This window comes from Mustela erminea, chromosome 3, assembly GCF_009829155.1.
Source record: "Mustela erminea isolate mMusErm1 chromosome 3, mMusErm1.Pri, whole genome shotgun sequence".
NCBI classification, from domain to species: domain Eukaryota; kingdom Metazoa; phylum Chordata; class Mammalia; order Carnivora; family Mustelidae; genus Mustela; species Mustela erminea.
Window position 1 is genome coordinate 87,427,259 of NC_045616.1, and position 21,364 is coordinate 87,448,622.

Sequence of the window (21,364 nt, forward strand, 5' to 3'; positions counted from 1 at the left end):
TCCTAGCTCTGAAGAACAAATGTGAGAGGAATGCACCTGGACTAGACACCCAGAAGGACTTCCTAGCCTTGAATCTCCTGCAGGGCAAGAAGTCACCTCTCACATAGGTAATAATGGGCCCCCACCTGTAGGGATCTACAGAGACCAGAAGCTGTGGGAACAGGGGAGGGTGAGCAGGTCCAGTTCCACTAAAGAGAGAGATCAGGATAGAGTCAGCCCTACCACAGAAAGCCACTTTCTACAACTTTCCTTCCACTCCAGCCCCAGGAGCTGTTCACTGCACTGGGCTCCTTGCCATCTCTAGATCTTTGCAGATGTTCCACCCTCTGCCTGGTCAGGCCTTGATCCTGCTGTGCCTGTTGAACTCCTACCCAGGCCTCAAATCCCTGCTTCAATGCCCCTTTCCCAAAGAAGCTTTCTCTGACCTTCTTTTTACCCATACACACACAGAATTAGGGGCCCTCTTCTTAGGGAGCAGAGGGTGAGAGAGGGAGAGAATTTGCTGATCTATTAGGGGTGTCTAAGCTGTGCAGGATGGAGTAATTGGAGATGCAAGGTACAAGCTGTGATTAGTCTCCTCCCTCTTCAAGCAGGGCCGCAGCTGAAGCTGGGGTGTCACCAACCATGGTGACATGGTGACACCTTCATTATTAACTGTACATCCACCATGTGCCAGAGTCCACAGTACATGCCTTCCATGTGTTACATTTAACCCTCAGAACAATCCTATAAACCATTTTACAGATGAGAAAGCTGAGACCAAAAGTACTGGCCGCTTGCTTAAGGTTCCAGGAGGTCTGATCCTGTGGACACAGCTGGGCAGTTGAGAAACCACTCGGCCCACAACTCTTTGCTGCCCATCAAACCCGAGGAGATTGCCACAGAGCCCAGAAACAAAGGGGCCACTCTATTTCAAGTGCTCAGGATCTTTTTGGAGGGCACAGAGGGAACATGGTTTCCATGCTGTCCTGCCCTCTAACCTTCTGCCCTCTGCTACCTGTAGGTAGGGATGGGGGGCAACCAACAGGAACCATGGGCAAAGAAGGAGTCACAGGGCTGTTTCCACATTCCCCATGCTCAGGACCCATGACCTCAAATCACAGCTGGACAACATTTCTGAGCCTCCACTTCCTCAACTACGCAGTAAGGATGGTAATATCCCTCTCTTGTGGGGCTGGGGTGGGATGAAAGGAGCTGTTATGCTGAGTGCCCACCCACCCACCCAAGACCTGGCACCCGAGGCACTCAAGGGCTGTGGTTATTCCAGCTGTAATGAGGGACTTGCTCATGGAATAATTGTTTACTCTCTGTCCACCTAGATGGACTGTGAGCCCCTTGAAAGCAAGGTCTTTCTTGTTCACAAGGTATGCTCAATACCTAATGCGATAGATAACTCTATGTGGAAGGAAAGAAAAGAGGCAGGGAGGGAGATAGAGCTGTCTCCCTGCTTAATTTGCCACACAGAACCCCATCCCTCGCCTGGGTCTGCTCCCCATGATTGGCAGCTCTGGGAGCCTGTTGCACTGGGCAGGAGCTGGCCAGGGCCAGAGGCCTGGGTTCTGATCTAACCTTGTGGCTTCCTAGCTGTGCAACCACAGGCAGCTAGATCTCCTCCCTGAATCTCACTTAACCATGTAATGTGCAACTAGCCCAAAGGGCTTGAAGGGCTGTCACTAGCCCACGGATGGCCTCTGTGTAATAGGAGCACTGGACACAAGAGAGAGATTTACTGTGTAGCTACTTTCCCTTGTAGCTACTTTCGCTTCCTGGAAGAGTACAGTTTCAGCTAAAAGCACTACATTCCTCAGCCTCCCTCCAGCGCAAAAAAGAATCAGCAGCTTCTCCCGCTTCCTCCAAGTGACACCCTTTCCTTCTCCCCGACCTTTCCCTGCCCACCTGAAGGTGATTCGCAGGAAGGCAGGTGCTAGAGGTTGAACAGAGGCAAGGGGCCCAGTTCCCAGCCCATGCAGCCCAGCACAGCCTGCCAGGGGGAGGCCTCTACCTGACCTCCTGCCTCCCCAGACCCAGGCAGGGCCTCCTCCTCTTCCTCACCCCGAACAGAGTGGTGCATCCAGGGAAGAAAAGAGGCCAGGATCCGAGACCCGGCACCAGGAGAAAGGCATATGAGTCCAAAGGGGGTTTGGCCCAGAGAGCTCCTGCAACACCCAGGGCTCCCATCTTCCAGCTGGTAGACTGAGGCCAGGGAATGAGAGGCTGGGTCGGGATTCTGCAGGCCAATCCTGGAGGACTCAGTGAGCACCTGCTGTGCACCCAGCTACACTCCAACCCTGCCCGTGCCCCTTTGCCCCCAAGATAAAGCCTCCAGCCCACCTGTCCAGTGTTCTCTCTTGACACCTCACACTTCAAATGTGATGCTCTAGGACCCCACCCACCTTAGACACCACAACCATTTCTAATAACCTCACTTTGCTTATGCTGGTCCCCTGCCTAAGATGCCTTCTCTTCATTCACTCTCTCTTGCTAATTCCTCCCAACTCTCCAGCCCCTTCGAGCTATTGGGCCATTCGTTTTCCCCCATTATAGCAAAGCTCTTTGAAGAAGTTGTCCATGCTCTCCAATTTCTTTCCCATTCTCTCTTGAACTCACTTCCATCTGACTCTCATCCTCTCACCCACACTTATTCCACTGACGCTGTTCCTCAAGGTCACCAACACAGCTAATGAGTACGGATGTACAGGTTGGACACTGCGCCAAGGCACCTGGGGTCCATAAGGGGCGGAGAAGGAGCAGAAATCCAGCTGTGCCTGGTACAAGGCTACATCATGCTGGGAAGAGACACCTTTTCTTTTACACTGAGGTATCTCCCTTTTGTGTGCCTGCACACTGGGTCCACCTAGAAGAGCTGCCTCTTTCTCCTGTTTGTACAAAGGGACTAGATATACTGACCGGGGCCTAGTCCCTAGTGACCACTGTGATGTCAAATCCAAAAGTCAATTCTCATACCTCATCTTAACTTATTGGCAGAATCTGCCACACTAGATCACCCTCCCTCCTTGAAACAGTTCCTCCTGCTGGCTTCCAGGATGCCTGTTGCCCTCCAGTATCCCTGCCTGTACCTTGTAACCTTTTCAGCTGATTCCCTATGAGATCTACTTTCAAAACACATCTCCAATTGTCCACTGCCCATCAGCTGGCAGCAGCCACCATCGCCTCTCACCAGGATTGTCATTGTCGTCTTCTCAGTGGTCCCCCTGCTAGCACCCCATCCCACTACTGATATTCCCAACATGTCACTAAGAGTTAAAGCAAAGCCTTACAATGACTACAGGTTCCTAGATGATCTGGGCCCCCCTACCTGTCTGACCTCACTCCTTTCTAGCCACAGGGGCCTCCTCGCTGATCCTCTAACACATCAGGCACCTTCCCACCTCAGGGCCTTTGCACTTGCTATGCCCTCTACCTGAAACTCCTCCCCCAGGCGGCTGCATGGCTTACTCCTCACCTCCTTCAGCTCTCTGCCTAAAATACCACCAGTCTCCCCTTGGCCTGCTTGCTTTTCCTCCAGAACATAGATTTATATCCTACATACCTACTTGCTTATTCTGGTTATTATCTGTCTTCTTACCACTACTATCATCACTAGACTGTAAGCTCCAGGAGAGCTGGAAATCTGTTCACCTCTGTACACCCAGGGACTAGAACATTGCCTGGCACATAGCATGTACACGGGAAAACGCTCAGATAATGAGCACACCAGCAGATAAAGAAAGAAAATAACTACAGATACTAATATGTACTCTGAAAAAAAGAAAATGGGGATGTGACAACCCCTAGCTAGAAGAGTGGGAGCGCTTTCAGCCAAGTGGCCAGAGGAGGCCTTGCTAAGGATGGGTCCCCAGACTGGGCACATGCCCTCTGGGCTCATACAGCACCACCATCTCCCCCATCACAGCACACCTCACTGTGCCATTACTGTCCAGACTGGATAGTCCATAAGGCTAAGGACCCTTCCCACTCTTCTCTGGGTTCCCACTTCTTCCAGAGCCCAGGGCTAGCATACAGTAGGCACTCAAAGGGTGATAAAGCCAAAGAACAGATGGATGAGAGGTCATGGTCAGATCCATGCATGAGTCACAGAACTGTGACGGAACCCACGTTAGGGAAGCTGTGCGGTGAGGAAAAAGCAGGAAGCCACAGAGGCCTCGGGTGGAATCCTCAGAACCTCGGGATCTTCTCTGTATAATCCCCCACATTACCTAAGACTTCTATGTTAGCTGAGAGGGAGTGTGGGGAGGAAAAGCCATTCTCACTGGCCATCCCGTGGCCAGGACGATGATGATTCACCCATATGTTCAACAAACCTTTACTGAGCAACTCCTGCCTGTCCTGTGCCAGGCTGCTGGAGGAGAGGGGCGGGCCCAGACAGAGTCCCTCCCTCCGCAGCTCACAGCCTATCAGATGATTTCCCAGAGGAAACACCCCTGTAGGTTGAGCTTCCAGGAGCAAGCGACTTGTCTGCTTCACCCTAATCATCACGAAATGAGATCAATTTTTAAATACGAGTTTTAGGAGTCTCCTACCTACTACCTCCCCAGACTTTGAATTCCGAAGGACAGGAACTGGGTCTTGCTACTGCTGGATCCCCTAGCATCAAGCACGGGCCTGGAGCATTGTTGGAGTTCAATACATACTTGCTGAATGCACGGATGAATGAAGGAATGAGTGGGAGGATATAAGCGGGACCTGCGGACAGCAGAGATTTGGGCTTGCAGCCAAGTGAAGGACACGTGGGGAAAAGGCCACATCAGCTGAGCAGGCCTGAGATGCTGGAAGGTCTTCGGGAGAAGAGCAACGCCAGGGGCAGGAGGGAAAGGACAGGAGAGACTGCTCAACCTCCAAGAGTTGCCTGTCCTACCCCCACCACCCAGCAAACAGGGCCCTGCCAGCACTAGTCCAGGGCTAGTGGACAAAATCCCATAAGGAGTGCCAGGGACTTGGAGTACCTAGAGCCAGCCGGCTGTGGGCCCAGGGCACAGGCAAAGCCTGGCCCAGAACTTTGTCTGAAGGCCTTTGTGGGCCTCTGGGAGCCTGTCCAGGAGGATGCCGGGAACTGGCTAGGGTGCTATGGGGTGAGCACTGTCTTGCTTCCGGAGGTCCAGCTGACCCTCCAAGCCTGGGTTATGGGGATTAGCAAGAGGATCTCTGTCTGACGCCCAAATCCTTATCCTTGGAGAGAAAACACCACCTTAACCCAGGGAGTCCTGGCTCCTAGGATTAGAGTAGCCAATGGATCTCATCCTGGTAACTGAGACCCAGGGAAGAGGCAGCTCCGCTAGAGGATGCAGAAAGTTCGGGTTGAAGTTGACCCTCCCCTCACCCAGCTTTCGTCACCAACCTCCCCTTCCCCGCTCTCAGGAAGCCTAGCCGCAGAGAAGAGGGAACACGCGGACTCCTGGCCTGGGAGGCGCCTCCAGCCCCAAATTCCCGGGAGGGCGTGCTCGGGACTCCTGCGAAGCCCAGGAGGCTCTCTGCTTCCCTCTGCTGGCCGCATCCAGAATTACCAGAGCGTCCGGCATCACCAGGCCAAGCCGGGTACCTGGCTGCTCCGTGGCGGGCAGCCCCCCTCTCAATCTTTCATCAAGAGAAGAGACTAGAGATCATATGGGTCATCCCCCTGCCTCAGCACCAGGCCCAGCCGTGCCCGGAGGTCCAGCCGCAGGCCCTCTCTAACCGGCCTCCGTGCTCGGATGTTCGCTCCTTCTGGCAGTCCCTTACCAGGTCCAACCTGAGTATTTTCTCAACTTGACCCAGGCTGTCTCCGAAGGCCACGCTCTTCCAAAATACGGATGGAAAACTGAGGCTTCACCGACTATGCCATAGTGACCCAGGCCCCGTCTTCTTTGGAACTGAGGGGAATGCAGATACCTCCCCCCACCGCAGCCGGTAAGGCTGGAGTCTAACCCGCCGAGATCCGACAGGCCGCCCTGCCCAACCCCTTCCGGAGCCCTTATTTAAGCAGTCCAGCCAAGAATGAGCTCTTTTGGGGTCAGGGCGTCACCTGCTGGTGGCTATGAGAACTGCACCTGCCCCGCTAGGCACAACCACTGGCCAGAAAAGACCTCCGATAATAATCCAAGCAGCTGATTTTTATTAAGAGTGTTCCGTGAGCCAGGTTCATACTGAGTTCTTGGCATTATCTCACTTCACACATTATCTCATTTCATCCACACAGAAACCCGAGGAGGTAGACAGCATTCACTCCATCTCATCTATGAGGACCTTGCAGCTGGGAAAGTTAAGTGTCCTATCCCAGAACACACCTCTAGCAAGTGGCAGAACCCAAGGAGACCTCGTTTACGTGCACTGGGGCAGGATGGAAATGACAGACCAGGAGTTAGCTCTTTGGGGAAGAGCTCCGCCGTCCTACTTCCCACCCAAACTTGGGCACAATCCATCTCAGCCTAGCTTGCTCCTGGCAGAGCTGGATCCATCTGGCCTGCACCAGTAGGGTCCATGCCCCTCTCCCCTGACAGAGCGAGAGCTTGTGTAGTGCAGAGCCAACGCAAATCTGCTCCCTTTTCCCCTCCATGCAGCACTAATAATTGACTGCTCGCCCCCGCCCCCAACTTGAGACTGCCTCTGGAGCCATCCATTCCACACACGTTGCAGACCCTCCACTCAGCCCCTTCCTCACTTCCCAGTTCATGAGCTGCAGCAGGTACGGTGTAAGTGGTAGCAAGGGACAGAAACCAGCTTCCAAAAAAAGAGGCTTAAGTGAATGAAAAATCCCAGGACCAGAGCCAGCTGCAGGTAGTACTGTCTCTAGGCTCCCAAATGTCTTTCTCCAAACCTGTAGCCCCGTATTCCTCTATGTTGGCTCCATTTCCAGGCAGGCTCTTCCCACAAAGTAACAAAATGGGTAAGACACCTCTGAGCTTATGTCTACCTTTGAGGGAAGAAGCTTTCTCTATCCCAAGGATATAAGCCAAAGTCTCAAAATTCAATCTCATTGACCCAGCCAGTGATATAGACCCAGGCCTGACTCAATCACTGTGGCCTGCAGGGTCCCTGCTCCCCTGGGAGTGAGGAGTGGGGTCAACCCAGGAGGTCCATATGCCCTGGTCAGGAGAGCAGAAATGTCCCAAAGGCAAACAAGGGGGGGAGTTACCAGGAGCAGGCAAACGGCTGCTGCACAGCAAACAGTATTCATGTCCGTGACCCCCAGCCACACCAGAAGCCCACCCTTTCTTGGTTCCAATGCCTTTTTAGATTGCAGACCCCTTCCCAAATTATCACGCTTTCTTTCTTCATTCCTTCTTTCAACAAATTTTTATTGAGCCCCTGCATGTACCAACCACTATACTAGGTGAATCAGAGAGGGAAATCCATGGCCTCCAGGAACACGTCTAGCGGAGGTGAGACTAGAAAAGAAACAATAAATACAATAAATAAATAAAATTTGTAATAGAGACAGTGGCAAGTACTACAGGAGGAAATATGCCGGCATAGAGAGGATAAGGAGGGTGGGCAGGGTGACAGGTATCGCAGCGTCAAACAGAACACTACCAGAAGACTCTGAAAAAGTGAATTTAAGGAAAGGTAAGAAAGGGGTAAAAGAATCTGTCATGTAGATATGGGGGGGAGGGAGGTTTCCGAGGACCAGGAATAGCCAGCACAAATGCTCTGAGATGGGAGTGTGCTTGGCTTGTCCTTGGAACAGCAAGGAGCAAAGGGAACAAGCAGAGCCTGTAGGGGGTGAGGCACAGAGATGGCAGGGACCCAGTGATGTAGAGCTGTGCCACCTGTGTGAGGGTTACAGCTTTGACTCTTAGTGACATGAGGAACCACCCAAAATCTGGGGCAAAAAAACTGACCCGATCTGAGTTGTATTTTTCTTTTAAAATATTTATTTATTTATTTATTTATTTACTTTGACACACAGAGAGATCACAAATAGGCAGAGAAGCAGGTGGAGAGAGAGGAGGAAGCAGGCTCCCTGCTGAGCAGAGAGCCCGATGTGGGTCTCCATCCCAGGACCCTGAAACCATGACCTGAGCCAAAGGCAGAGGCTTAACTCCCTGAGCCACCTAGGCACCCCCTGACTTATATTTTTAAGGGATCCCTTTAGTTGTTGTGTTGGGGATAGACTGGAGGGGTCAGGGCTGAGCCTAAAGACCAGTTAGGAGGTTACTGCCAAACTCCAGGACTGGGGAGGTAGTCGTGGAGCTGGGGAGAATTAAGCAGATTCTAGATGTATTTCAAAAGTAAATCCAATAAGATGAGTTGAGAGATTGGGTGTGGGGTATAAGAAAAAGAGAAGTCAAGAGTGAAGGAAAATCTGAGGGCCTGAACAATGAGAAGGACAGAATTGCCAGGAACTACGGTGCAGAAGTGGGGAAGACCATGTCTGAGGGAGGAAAGCAAGTGCTCTGCTTTGGACACGTGGAGTTTGAGCTTTCGGTCACCCAAGCGGGGATGTCAGGTAGGTGGATAGAGCCGTGAGAAAGGGCTGGCCTAGGTGTACATTCAGGAGGAGTAATGAGGCCACCCAGAGGTGGGGGTGCATTTGTCAGAGGGCCAAGGATGGAGCCCTGAGAGCCTCCCACATTCAGAGGTCGGGAAGGAGAAAGGGGAGAAACAAGAACGGAGACTGAGAAGGAGCATCTGGGGGGAGATAGAAAGCAGGAGAATGTGGGGTCCTATAAACCAAAGGAAGATAGACCAAGTCAAATGGTCCTGATGGATCGAGTGAGGTGACCATGGAAAGATGACCACTGGATTTAGCAACATGGAAGTCACAGGGGTCTCTACAAGAGCCATCTGCAAGGGAAGGGTTGGGGTAACCTGATTAGAAAGAGACCATGAAATAACAATTAACAAGCTTCACAGTGGCGTTATTCACAGCAGCCAAAAGGTGGAAATAACTTCAGTGTCCATTGACAGATGAATAGATAAAGTGTGATGTCTAATGCAATGGAATATTATCCAGCCTTAAAAAGGAAGGAAATTCTGGCACACCTGGGTGGCTCAATGGGTTAAACCTCTGCCTTCGGCTCAGACCATGACCCCAGGGTCCTTGGATCGAGCCCCCAATCAGGCTTTCTGCTCAGCAGGGAGCCTGCTTCTCCCACTACCCTTTTTCTGCCTGCCTCTCTGCCTACTTGTGGTCTCTGTCTGCCAAATAAATTAATTAATTAAAAGGGAAGGAAATTCTGGGGCACCTGGGTGTCTGTCAAATAAATTTTTTAAAAAGGGGGGGAAGGAAATTCTGGGGCACTTGGGTGGCTCAGTCGATTGAGCCTTTGGCTCAGGTTATGATCCCAGGGTCCTGGGATGGAGCCTGGGGTTGGGCTTCCTGCTCAGCAGGGAGCCTCCTTCTCCCTCTCCCTCTGCAACTCCTCCTGCTTGTGCCCTCTCTCTCTGTCAAATGAATAAATAAAATCTTTTTTTAAAAAAACAGGGAGGGGTGCCTGGGTGGCTCAGTGGGTTAAAGCCTCTGCCTTCGGCTCAGGTCATGATCTCAGGGTCCTGGGATCAAGCCCCACATCAGGCTCTCTGCTCAGTGGGGAGCCTGCTTCCCTCTCTCTCTCTGCCTGCCTTTCTGCCTACTTGTGATCTCTGTCTGTCAAATAAATAAATAAAATCTTTAAAAAAAAAAAAAAAAAAACAGGGAAATTCTGACATATGCTAAGACAGAGATGAACCTTGAAAACATGATGTAAGGGGCACCTGGGTGGCTCAGAGGGTTAAGCCTCTGCCTTCAGCTCAGGTCATGATCTCAGGGTCCTGGGATCAAGCCCCATATCGGGCTCTTTCCTCAGCGAAGAGCCTGCTTCCCCCCTCTCTCTCTGCCTGCCTCTCTCCTTACTTGTGATCTCTCTGTGTCAAATAAAAAAAAAAAAAAAAAAAAAAAAAAAAAAAAAAGAAAACATGATGTAAAGTGAAAGAAACCAGACACCAAAGGACAAACATAGTATGTTTCTGCCTACAAGAAATATCCAGAATAGGTAAATTCATAGAAACAGAAAGTAAAATAGAGGTTACCAGGAACTGGGGGAGAAGGGAATGGAGAGTTACTATCTAGTGGGTGCAGAGTTTTTGTTGGGATGATGAAAACATTCTAGAAATAGTGACTGCGCATTTTTAACACAACTAATGCCACTGAATCACACACTTAAAAATGGTTAAGATATTAACTTTTATGTTATGTATATTTTACCACAATAAAAAATAAGGTGGCCTTCAAAAAAGTAATCATAAAGAATTCGTTAAGCATCTGCTGTGTGCTATAGACACTGAGCCAAGACCTGGGGGCTGTAAGCACATTGGGTGCCCACATGGGCTCCAACAAGAGATATCCCCCAGCTCCACCTTTGTTCTTTTTATTCTTTGGGCCCCTGGGCAAGTATCTGGAGGACTGACTTGAAATGCTCATTGTGTGGGGATTCCAGAGGCTGTTTGATGAATGCTGTCCTAAGACCATGGTGGAAAGCCACAGCTGGATCCAAGTTCCATGGCTTTGCACCTGGTGGAGTCCTCACCATCAAAGATTATGGGCCAGTCATGGGCGCCTGGGTGGCTCAGTGGGTTAAGCTGCTGCCTTCGGCTCAGGTCATGATCTCAGGGTCCTGGGATCGAGTCCCGCATCGGGCTCTCTGCTCAGCAGGGAGCCTGCTTCCTCCTCTCCTCTCTCTGCCTGCCTCTCTGCCTACTTGTGATCTCTCTCTGTCAAATAAATAAATAAATAATCTTTATAAAAAAAAAAAAGATTATGGGCCAATCAAATAGAACAAAGACAAAAGGAGATCTTCAGAAGCATGCCACCAAGCTCTGCCCTTGGGCCTGGACTTGTCTGGTCCATAGGTTTTTTGTTTTTGTTTTTGTTTCTGTTGTTGTTGTTGTTGTTTTACCAATAACTTGAATGAAGACCTAGAGGCATGCTCAACGTGTTTGCAGAAACTGGAAGATGGAGGGAGATGACATCAGAAGGCAGAAAGAGGCAGAAGAGTAAGTAGTTAAGATTATAATTTCTGGATCCAGACTACCCGGGTTCTAATCCCAGCTCATTTATGACTCAGTCAACTTGGGAAAGTCACTTAACTTCTCTGTGTTTCCATTTCCTCACCTCTCAAATGGGGCTAACAGCAGCTCCCTGGTAGGATTGTTCTGAAGTCTGAGTGGGGCAGCTCTGTGTCCGGCATGGGGTAAGTGTATGGGGGTGTGCTACTCTCTCCCTTATCAGGCCTGGCTGGAGGTTAAGTCAAAACAAGATGGAATTTAATGAGAACAAACGGAAAAGCTGACATTCAGATTCCAACAAAGCAATTGTACAGATTCAGGGTCAAGAAGACTTGGCTGGGCATCCATCCATTCATCTGTCCCTGAGAAACAGCCCAAGGTGTTCAGTGATTTCCAGGGCAATTGCAGCCAACCCTGTTATTATGACCTTCAGTGGTATTCACTGAGATACAGCATCCAAGACCAAAGAGGTGACAACCTCATCGGGTTACAAGCTTCAAACTCAGTGGTGACAACCCTTTGTCGGGGGCAGGGGGGGGCGGTATGCAAGCATTTGGTAGAAAAGTTGTACAGTTTCTTATAAAACTAAACACACAACTACCCTATGACCTAGCAATTCCACTTCTATTTCAAGAGAAATGAAAACATATGTTCACACAAGGACTTGTACTGGAATGTTCATAGCAGCTTTATTTATAATGGCCCCAAACTGAAACCAGCCCGGGTATCCATCGAGAGGCAAGAGGATTAACAAACTGTTACACATCCATACAATAGAATTCTACTCGACAATAAAAAGGAGGAAACTACTGGGGTGCCTCAGTTAACCGGCTGCCTTTGGCTCAGACCATGATCCCTGGGTCCTGGGATCGAGCCCCGCATATGGCTCCTTGTTCAGCTGGGGGGCCTACTTCTCCCTCTCCCTCTCTCTCTGTTCCCCACTCCCTGCCAGCTCATGCAATCTCTCTCTCTCTCTCTCTCTTTCAAACAAATAAAATCTTTAAGAAAAGAAAGATCTGAGCAAAGAGGTAGCTATGAGGATATTCACTACAAAATCATCATAATGGCAAAAGTTATAAACAAGTTCTGTGTCCTAAAATAGGCACTGGTTGAAGAAATCATGGTGTCCTTATGCCCGGGACACAGCAATTAAAATGGTACATCACAGGGCGCCTGGGTGGCTCAGTGGGTTAAGCCGCTGCCTTCGGCTCAGGTCATGATCTCAGGGTCCTGGGATCGAGTGCCGCATCGGGCTCTCTGCTGAGCAGAGAGCCTGCTTCCCTCTCTCTCTCTCTCTCTGGCTGCCTCTCCGTCTACTTGTGATTTCTCTCTGTCAAATTAATAAATAAAATCTTTAAAAAAAAAAAAATTAAAAAAATAAATAAATAAATAAAATAAAATGGTACATCACAAATATCTGCTGAAATGGGAACACATTCTCACTACATACATAGTTGAGAAGGAAAAGCAGGTCTCTAGGGTTACCCTGCCCCTCACGAGAGGCCTCATCCCGATCCCTGGAGTTCTCAGGGGCTTTAGTCTCTCCTTATCACAGCTGGATCTTGCTGTCCTCTTTCCATGGAGATCTCCATTTCCCATCTGCCCCTCACCTCCCCACACACAGTCCCATTTCCCCCTTGTGGTTCCCTGGGGGTACACCCCCTTATTTCTTCACACCTCCAATGCCACCCGTCAAGGCAAGAGTAAGGGGGAGCTCGTGGTATAGCTGGATCTTGCAGGGGCCTTCTCTGGGGGACCAGGATGGCAGACTTCACTCCTCCATTCTGAAAGGGGCAGTTGCCAACAAGAACCTGGGTTTGCCTTGCTCCCATGACACCAGCCCCAAGCATCTGACAGAAGGAAGGTGATTGAAGAGGAAAGCAAAAGGCTGTTGGGAGCTTGTGGGAGGGCAGTGCTCCAGGAAACGTTCCCCACCCCTCTAGCATGGCTTTCAGAAACTCAGAACTTCTTTACTATCAGAATTATGTCATTCTTGGAACGCCTGGGTGGCTCAGTCAGTTAAGCTGCTGCCTTCAGCTCAGGCCATAATCCCAGGGTCCTGGGATCGAGTCTTATATTGGGCTCCTTGCTCCACAGGGAACCTGCTTCTCTCTCTGCCTCTGCCTGCCACTCTGCCTGCTTGTGCATGCTCGCTCTCGCTCTCTCTGACAAATAAATAAATAAAATCTTTACGGAAAAAAAAAAGGCATTATGTCATTCTCTTTGTCTCTTCCCTTACTCTTCCAGAGAAAACCTGTCTTCATAACCAAATGACCCTGGAAGGTGTTAAGTTAAACAGAAACTACCTTCCTCCCCTAGGGGGCCTCCCCTCCCACCAGCTTTTGCCTCCCACTTTATTAGCACACACTGGCGGCAGTCTGGAAGGACCATCTCCGAGGAGCTAAAAGGAGCAGGCTTTGGGCGGTGGGACTGTGAGCAATTTTTCCTTGGGTGTATTTTCTAATTCCCCTATAACAAACATATGTTCTCTTCTGTATTGAGGGAAAAAACAGTCACTACAGAATACCCACCCAGAGTATACCCAGGGGAGAGCTGCTCAGGGGATGCAGGTCTGGAAAAGGTGTTTATAGGTGGCTGGGCCCATTTAAGCTAGAGTGAAGGCTAGTGGGGGCTGGGAGTATAGAGACCTCCCTGAGGCCCCCTGGAGCTTACAGGCAGCAGATGCACATGCTCTGTGCTCCACAGGGGGCGCTAGTTCCAACACCTGGGCAGCACAAGAAGGCCAGTTCTCACTGAAAGGAGCTGCCCTACAATGGAACAGGCTGCCTTTTAAAGCAGTGAGTTCCCTGTCATCTGAGGCATGCAAGCAAGATGGGAAGCTGTCTGCTAGAAGGCCTAGAGAGGGGATTTCTAGGCTGACCAAGAGAACGGCTGAACGTCTCTGAGGTCCCTTAAACCAATTCAGACAAGCTTGTCAGTCACCCTGACAAAGGGTCAAGGGAACTCTGAGGTCATTTCTCATATTGGTGGCAAAGGAGGTGGTCAGGGAGGATTTCCTGGAGGAGAAAGCCAGGTCACTGTCTTTCTGGGCTCCTCAATCTCCAGCCTGTGGCTATATACTGACTCCCTTGTCTGGAGTCCTTTAGTTCTTTCTGGTTAAAAATGAATAGGGCCTCAGTTTCCAACTTGTTGCAAGATCCTTGATGACTCCCTGACCCTCTCTAGGCCTCAGTCTGCCCCTCTATTCAATGGTCTCAGTTGAAACCACCCATCTTTTTTTCTCCAGGGATGGTCAAACTGCTAGTCACACACTTATATGAAAAAAAGGGCTTGGGGTTGTGTATTTTTTAGAGAGAGAGAAATTGAGAGAGAGCGTGTGCATGCGAGTGGGGTGGGTATCAGAGGGAGAGGGAGAAAGAGAGCCCCAAGCAGAGCCAGAGCCCAGGGCGGGACTCGATCCCACAACCCAGAGATCATGACCTGAGCGGAGATCAAGAGCTAGGCATTTAACTGATAGAGCTACCCAGACGCCCCTGGCTGATGATTTTTTTGAGTGGACTCTGGTTGTATCCAGCTGTATGTATACAGTCTGTATGTATGGACTGTATACAGTCCTTGGAACTTCTTGGGTCTAATGCTCAGAGGAAATTCAGCAGACGTGGCAAGGGCCCCAGACGCAGGCCAGGGGTGCAGCTGGGTTTTCTAGAACTTCCTCCCCAGCTCAAAGCATAGGGGGAAGGTCAGGAAGAGATCCGCTGTTACTATGCCATCGTTACCTTGTCATGGGGGCATACACCTGAGCTCGCCTTAGAGCCCCTGAACCCCTCCTCCCCAGGGGCCTCAGGGTGGGGTCTCAAGCCCCAGCTCACATCCCCAGCCTGTAAGGCCCTGCCCAAAGTGGGAGGGTGCTCCGATGAGCCAGGGAGTGTTGAGGGCCAGGTGAAGCCAGGAGACAGGTGAACAAACCGACACCACACATGCGGATGAACTCATTAACGGTAGGGGCAGTGGTTAGAGCAGAGAGTCAGGCAGGCTGGGTCTGAATCCCTGTGCTGAGAGACCCTGGGCAAGTTATTGCACTTCTCTGGGCCCGTGAGGATAAAACGCAACGCCTCTGGGATGGCGATGAACTCCTGGCTTCATTTTATTATCTCACACCCGGCCACCTGGAAACAAACCGCAACGCCCCGCCTCTCTGCCCACCCTACCCTTCCTCGCACAGCCCTTGGCCCACCCGCCTCCTCTCCTCGGCTCGGAGTCCTCGGCTGCCCCCGTGCGGCCATTCTCGGTACTGCAGCAGCCTGACTGGCTGGCCCAGGCCTTGGCCCGTGCGCCCCTTGCTCCGGCAGACAAGCCCTCACCTTCAAAATGTCAAAGACTGGTAGCCATTCTCGGAAATGATCCTCAACCCCTAGGTATGGCTCCGCATCCTTCCTGCTGGCTCCCGGCCGATGGTAGGAGCCTGGGAAGACACATAGCGCCCTGCTGGCCGTGACGGCCATTGGGGGCAGGAAGGAAGTGGACACAGCACATTCTTGAGACAGATCACATAATGATCTGAAGCTTCGGGGGTTTTACACACACACACATGCACACACATACACACACCCACGTAGCAGGCCTCCATGTGCATATGTGAGCACAGAGCCACAAGCCCCATGCACCAGAGCCCACACACTGTGCACGTGCATTGTCCCCATACACACACAGCAACATCACAGGCCAATCAGCCCCTGTCTTTCCGTCCATCCATCCCTCTGTCCTGTGTCTCCCCACCTCCCATGACTTAAGGAAACTGGACATACTCAAAATTGCAAATATAAACTCCTCTCTATGGCCTAAAGCCCTCCCCACCCCTCAGACAACATTTCCCACCACCATCCCCTTGCCCATTATTTACTCACTATTCCTCCAGCAAAAATATGTGGCACTCACTCACACTTCAGGTCCCCTGCCCTAACTGTTACCTCTCCCTAGAATGTTCTTCCTCCAGATCCTCCACTGGCTGTCTCCTTCCCTTCTTTCTGAAGATTCTATTTATTTATTTGACAGACAGAGATCACAAGCAGGCAGAGAAGCAGGTAGAGAGAGAGGAGGAAGCAGGCTCCCCACTGAGCAGAGAGCCCGACATGGGGCTCGATCCCAGGACCCTGAGATCATGACCTGAGCCAAAGGCAGAGGCTTTAACCCACTGAGCCACCCAAGCGCCCCTCTCCTTCCCTTCTTAATTTAAACACCGCCTTCTTCCAGACCACCAGAGTTAAGAGGCTCCCTACCTTTCATCCTCTCAAAACCTGTTTACTTCAACATGGGTATCCTAATCACTACAGAAATGCAAATCAAACCACAGATACCACCTCACACCCATTAGGGTGGGACTACTATTTAAAAGAAAGAAAGAAAGAAAGAACAAAACAAGGGTTGGCAAGGATGTGGGAAAAAATGGAACCCTTGTGCCCCATTGGTAGGAAGGTAAGGGTGCACAGCTCTTGTGGAAAACAGTATGGTGGTTCCTCAAAAAGCTAAAAATGAAATGACCAAACAATCCAGCGGTTCCACTTCTGGGTATAGACACAAAAGAATTGAAAGGAAGGTCTTGAAGAGACTTTGCACAGCCGCATTCGTAGCAGCAGTATTCACCATAGCGAAAAGGGGGAAGCAATCCAAGTATCCATTGATGGAGGAATGGATAAACGAAATGGGGCATATACAGAAAATGGATATACTATTCAGTCTTAAAAATTCTGATATGGGCTACATGTTGACAGGAGGACATGATGCTGAGTGAAATAAGCCAGTCACAAATAGTTTGAACAGTCAGACTCATAAAGACCAAATGTAGAATGGTGACTGTCAGGGCTGGGGAAGTGGAAGGAATGGAGAGTTATTGTTTCAGGGCGACAGAGTTTCAGTTTTGCAAAATGAGAAGTTCTGGGGATGGATGGTGGTGATGGCTGCCTGTCTACGTGAATGTGCTTAACGCAGCTGAAGTGTATACCGAAAACCCATTAATATAAAAAAAAAGTAATGATTAAGACAGTAATTTTTTTTTTTAGATTTTATTTATTTACTTGAGAGAGAGAGAGCAGGGGGAGTAGCAGAGGGAGAGGAAGAGGTGGGCTCCCCACTGAGCAGGAAGCATGATGCAGGGCGGGTTCGATCTCAGGACCCTGGGATCATAACCTGAGCCTAAGGCAGAACTAACTGAGCCACCCAGGTGACCCAAGATGGTAATTTTTATGTTATGTTGTTTTTTGCCACAATCAAAAATAACAAAAGAATAGGTAGCAAACAAGGGTTTGCTTGTTCAACCACACCTCACTCGTTAAACTGGGAACTCCATCAAAGCAGGGCTCTGTCTGTGGGGTACACCTACTACATACTGCCGCTCACTGACAACACAGGGAACCAGACTGACAAGGTGAAGGCCTAAGGCTCACAGCCTTCAGGGAGAGGAGAAAGACACCAAACAAACAAGTAAACAAAATCACCACCTCTCAAGGACTGTGAGGAAAAATACAAGAGTGAAATGTCAGAGTGGCTTCACTGGAGACAGGTCAGCTGGCCTGGGGGGCACACCATCCTGGAGGAAGTGACCTTTATGCAAAGACCCAAGAAAAAATCAAGTCAGTCATCAAGTATCTGGGATACCCCAGTTACAGACAAAATGAAAAGCAAGTGCAAAGGCCCTGAGGTAAGCATGAGCCTGGTGTGCTAGAGCAACAGTAGTGAGAAGAAGGGGGAAGCAGAGTAGAGAGAAAAGAAGGAAGATCTGAGAGAGGAAGAGGCAATGGAGGACATTCCTGGGGGCAGAGGAGGGAACACCACCAATTCACCAACCTCCTCCTCCTCAACCAGTGAGCTTCTGTGAATGGCAACCTCAAAGTGCACAAAATGCTTTTTGCAGGGGTGCCTGGGTGGCTCAGCCGGTTAAGAGTCTGCCTTCAGCTCAGATCATGATCCCAGGGGCCTGAGATCAAGCCCCACATTGGGCTCCCTGCTCTTCGAGGAACCTGCTTCTCCTCCCCCACTTGTTCTGTCTCTCAAATAAATAAAATCTTTTTTTTTTTAAGATTATTTATTTATTTATTTGACAGAGAGAAATCACAAGTAGATGGAGAGGCAGGCAGAGAGAGAGAGAGGGAAGCAGGCTCCCTGCTGAGCAGAGAGCTCGATGTGGAACTCGATCCCAGGACCCTGAGATCATGACCTGAGCCGAAGGCAGCGGCTTAACCCACTGAGCCATGCTTTCTGCAGATCAGCTCAGAGAATGTTCACACCAGAAGAGTCTTAACTGCCCTGTGCTGCGCACTCCTCCCCTGCCTTCCTCAAGGACGGAGTCAGGGAGTCTCTTTCTTCCCGCCCAGTTCCCCCTCCCCTTTCCGCCTCAGGTGTGAGGGCAAGCAACAGGCAGCAAGCTGCTGGTGGATCCCTGCCTAGGGGCTTTTGTTCCTCGCTTCTCAAAAGCAAGGCATGTAGAGGGGCACCTGGGTTGCTCAGTCTTTTAAGCATCTGCATTGAGCTTAGGTCATGATCCCAGGGTCCTGAGATCATGGTTTCCTGCTCAGTAGGGAGCCTGCTTCTCCCTCTGCCCCTTCCCCACTTGTTTTCTCCGTCTCTCTGTTTCTCTCTTTCTCTCTCTCAAATAAATAAATAAAAATCTTAGGAGGGGGAAAAAAAAGGGCAAGACAAGTAGATAGAACCCACCTCCTCTCCCTGAACCAGCTGGGGACAGAAACCCATCTCCAGCTTCTTCACAGCCTGTTTCTGAGGCCCATCTGTAGGCCTTGACCTTGGAGAGCCCCATCTTAAGGGGAAGGACCCAGGAACCCATGGGGCTTGCCAGGTTGGAGGGCAGCTTTGTAGTCAGTGAAGATGCCCTCCAAGGCCAGAGATGGCATCACCTTCAGGCTTGAGGGGGCTGGCTTCCCCCAAATGCCTCCACTGTCCCAAACCCTGAACAGTGACACACCAGAAGAGAGCAGGACCCCAGGGAGGGCTTAGGTCTTCACCAGCTGGGAGACATTTGTACAAAAGGAAGCACATCCATTCCAACCAGCAGTCCTGGGCTCCGGGAATAGAGGGCCTGACCCACCACACTGGCTGCACCAGAGAAGGAATTCCCCGGGGTGTGCGGCTCCAGGTCCCACCTCCACAGGGCCACACCCCAAGGTGGACATGAGGTGTCTTCCACCCAGGACGGATCCATTGCAGGACCCAGCACAAAATGCAAATACAGATCCCCTTGTCCAAAGAGCAAGGGAATGCACTCAAGGTACTCAAATATAAAACTAAATATGGGAGCACCTGGGTGGCTCAGTTGGTTAAGTATCCGCCTTTGGCTCAGGTAATGATCCCAGGGTTCTGGGATCAAGTCCCATATCAGGCTCCTTACTTGAGTCGAGAGCCTGCTTCTCCCTCTTTCTCTGCCCCTCCTACTGCTCATATTCTCGCTTGCTCTCTCTCAAATAAATGAAATCTTTTTTAAAAAACAAAATATATAAAAAGATTTTTCCTTGCCTCTGTGGTCTCTCAACTTGCCATGACATTTTTTTAATTTGTTATATAATTAAAAATTTACACAAGCATGAGTTTTACTGTTCGTCTTTATATTTTGCAATGTCAGTTTTAAAATACAAATATTGGGATGCCTGAGTGGCTCAGTGGGTTAAGCCTCTGCCTTCAGCTCAGGTCATGATCTCAGGATCCTGGGATCCTGCTCACCAGGAGCCTGCTTCCCTCCCTCTTCCTGGCTACCTCTCTGCCTAATTGTGATCTCTCTTTCTGTCAAATAAATAAATGAAGTCTTTTAAAAAATAAAAGTAAAAATGGGGCGCCTGGGTGGCTCAGTTGGTTAAGCCTCTGCATTCGGCTCAGGTCATGATCCCAGGGTCCTGGGATCAAGCCCCACATCGGGCTCTCTGCTCCACAGGGAGCCTGCTTCCCCCTCCCCTCTCTGCCTGCCTCTCTGCCTACTTGTGATCTCTGTCAAATGAATAAATAAAATCTTTTAAAAAAATAAAAAATAAAAAAAATAAAATAAAAGTAAAAAAATAAACTGCAACTATAAGGGCATTTCACTTGTATCCAGAATCATCAAAATGATGAAATTTGTGTTTTGAAGTTCATGCGTGCACTTGTATTTCATTCTTACCTGAGCAGTGGGAACACGGCACAAACTAACTACATTATTTTTATTTCACTCGATTCGTGCACATTCTACCAACACTCTCCAACTTTGGCTGACTGTTAAGTAAGATGGACTGAAAGGAAAAGGAACTGTGGGTTGCTTGATCTTTCCCTGTGCTTTGGCTTCGTGGTTAGAGTAAGGTGTTGGCTCTTCAGGTAAGGGAGGAGCTTTGGCAAAGAAGCAGGTAGGAAAACCCGAGGGGTTACTGGGGGCTCTGTTACTCCAGCAGGCCTGCTCCCCATAAAAGAGCCATGAGAGATGAGGGCACGGAGGTGGCAGGTCACACGGAGGCCCTGAGTGCCCTCCATTGGGCCTTATTCCAACTCTCACCATGCCATACCTTCTGTGGCTCCCCAGTGCCTTCAGAATGAAATCCCCAGCCCTATTCCCGAGCACCCAAGGCCCTGCCTCCCTCCCACCCCTGCTCATTGCCACACCTTCTGCAGCAGCCCAGCTCTCCCTGAACCACGGGCTCGAGACCAGCTCTTCATTCTATCTAGAGCCCTCTTCTCCACCATACCCCTTCTTCTGGCTAATGCGTACTCATCCTTTGGGTCCAGACATGAATATCATCTCCTCTAAGAAGGCTTCTCTCACCTCCCAGTCTAGGACAACCACCTCTCCTGGCCTGTCACAGGCTCTGTGCTCCCCTCATCTCTGCCTGGCCTGCACCCCCCCCCCATCACATCCCTTCCTTCATTACCAACAGGCCCTCCGAAGGCAAGGATTGACTTTTATTCAGGTTAAGAGCCCCAGACGTAACACATGGTAGGCGTCTGGTAGCTGTTGTCTAGTGGCTGTGTGAGTTCACAGCCAGCGGAAACCCTGGAGTCCACTTGAGCTATTTTCTCCCAGGTCAGGCAGCCGGGAGAGCGGACAAACCTGAGGCCCCTGCTCTGTTCCAGGCCCTACCTCCTTCACATTCTGACAGCCAGCCCAGGAAGGCAGTGTTCTTCTACCTGTTACATGGATGAGGAGTCTCATCCTGTTTTCTGCCCCCCACCACCCACACATCCAAGCCCCAGCCAGGGTACCAGCCCTGCAGCCTCAGCCCAGCCAGTGCAGATGGCCCCTTTCCTTGGCCGGTCTCAGAGAGAGCTCACTCCCAGCTGGGGCCTGTCCCATCCTTTCTCCCTCCCCTCCTTCCTCCCCCTCCCCTCTTCCTTCCTTCCTGCTCTTGGATATTCCCTCTGCAGGAAAGGCCCCAGGTTCCGGGGCAAGGCCCCTAGGTCC

At 50.5% G+C, this 21,364-nt stretch overlaps 1 protein-coding gene across 3 annotated transcripts in view; it reads right to left on the reverse strand.

Moving 5' to 3' along the window:
- The window catches only part of PSD2 (pleckstrin and Sec7 domain containing 2), a 137,038-nt gene that overhangs the window by 51,069 nt on the left and 64,605 nt on the right, over nt 1-21,364 (reverse strand). Inside the window, exon 1 of one of the 3 annotated variants that reach the window (XM_032336530.1) lies at nt 5,737-5,931. The exons of the other annotated variants lie outside the window; for them this stretch is intronic. The gene's annotated coding sequence lies outside the window, so the exon portion shown is untranslated. Of the gene's footprint in view, nt 1-5,736; nt 5,932-21,364 lie in introns of those variants that run through there. 3 annotated transcript variants of the gene reach the window in all.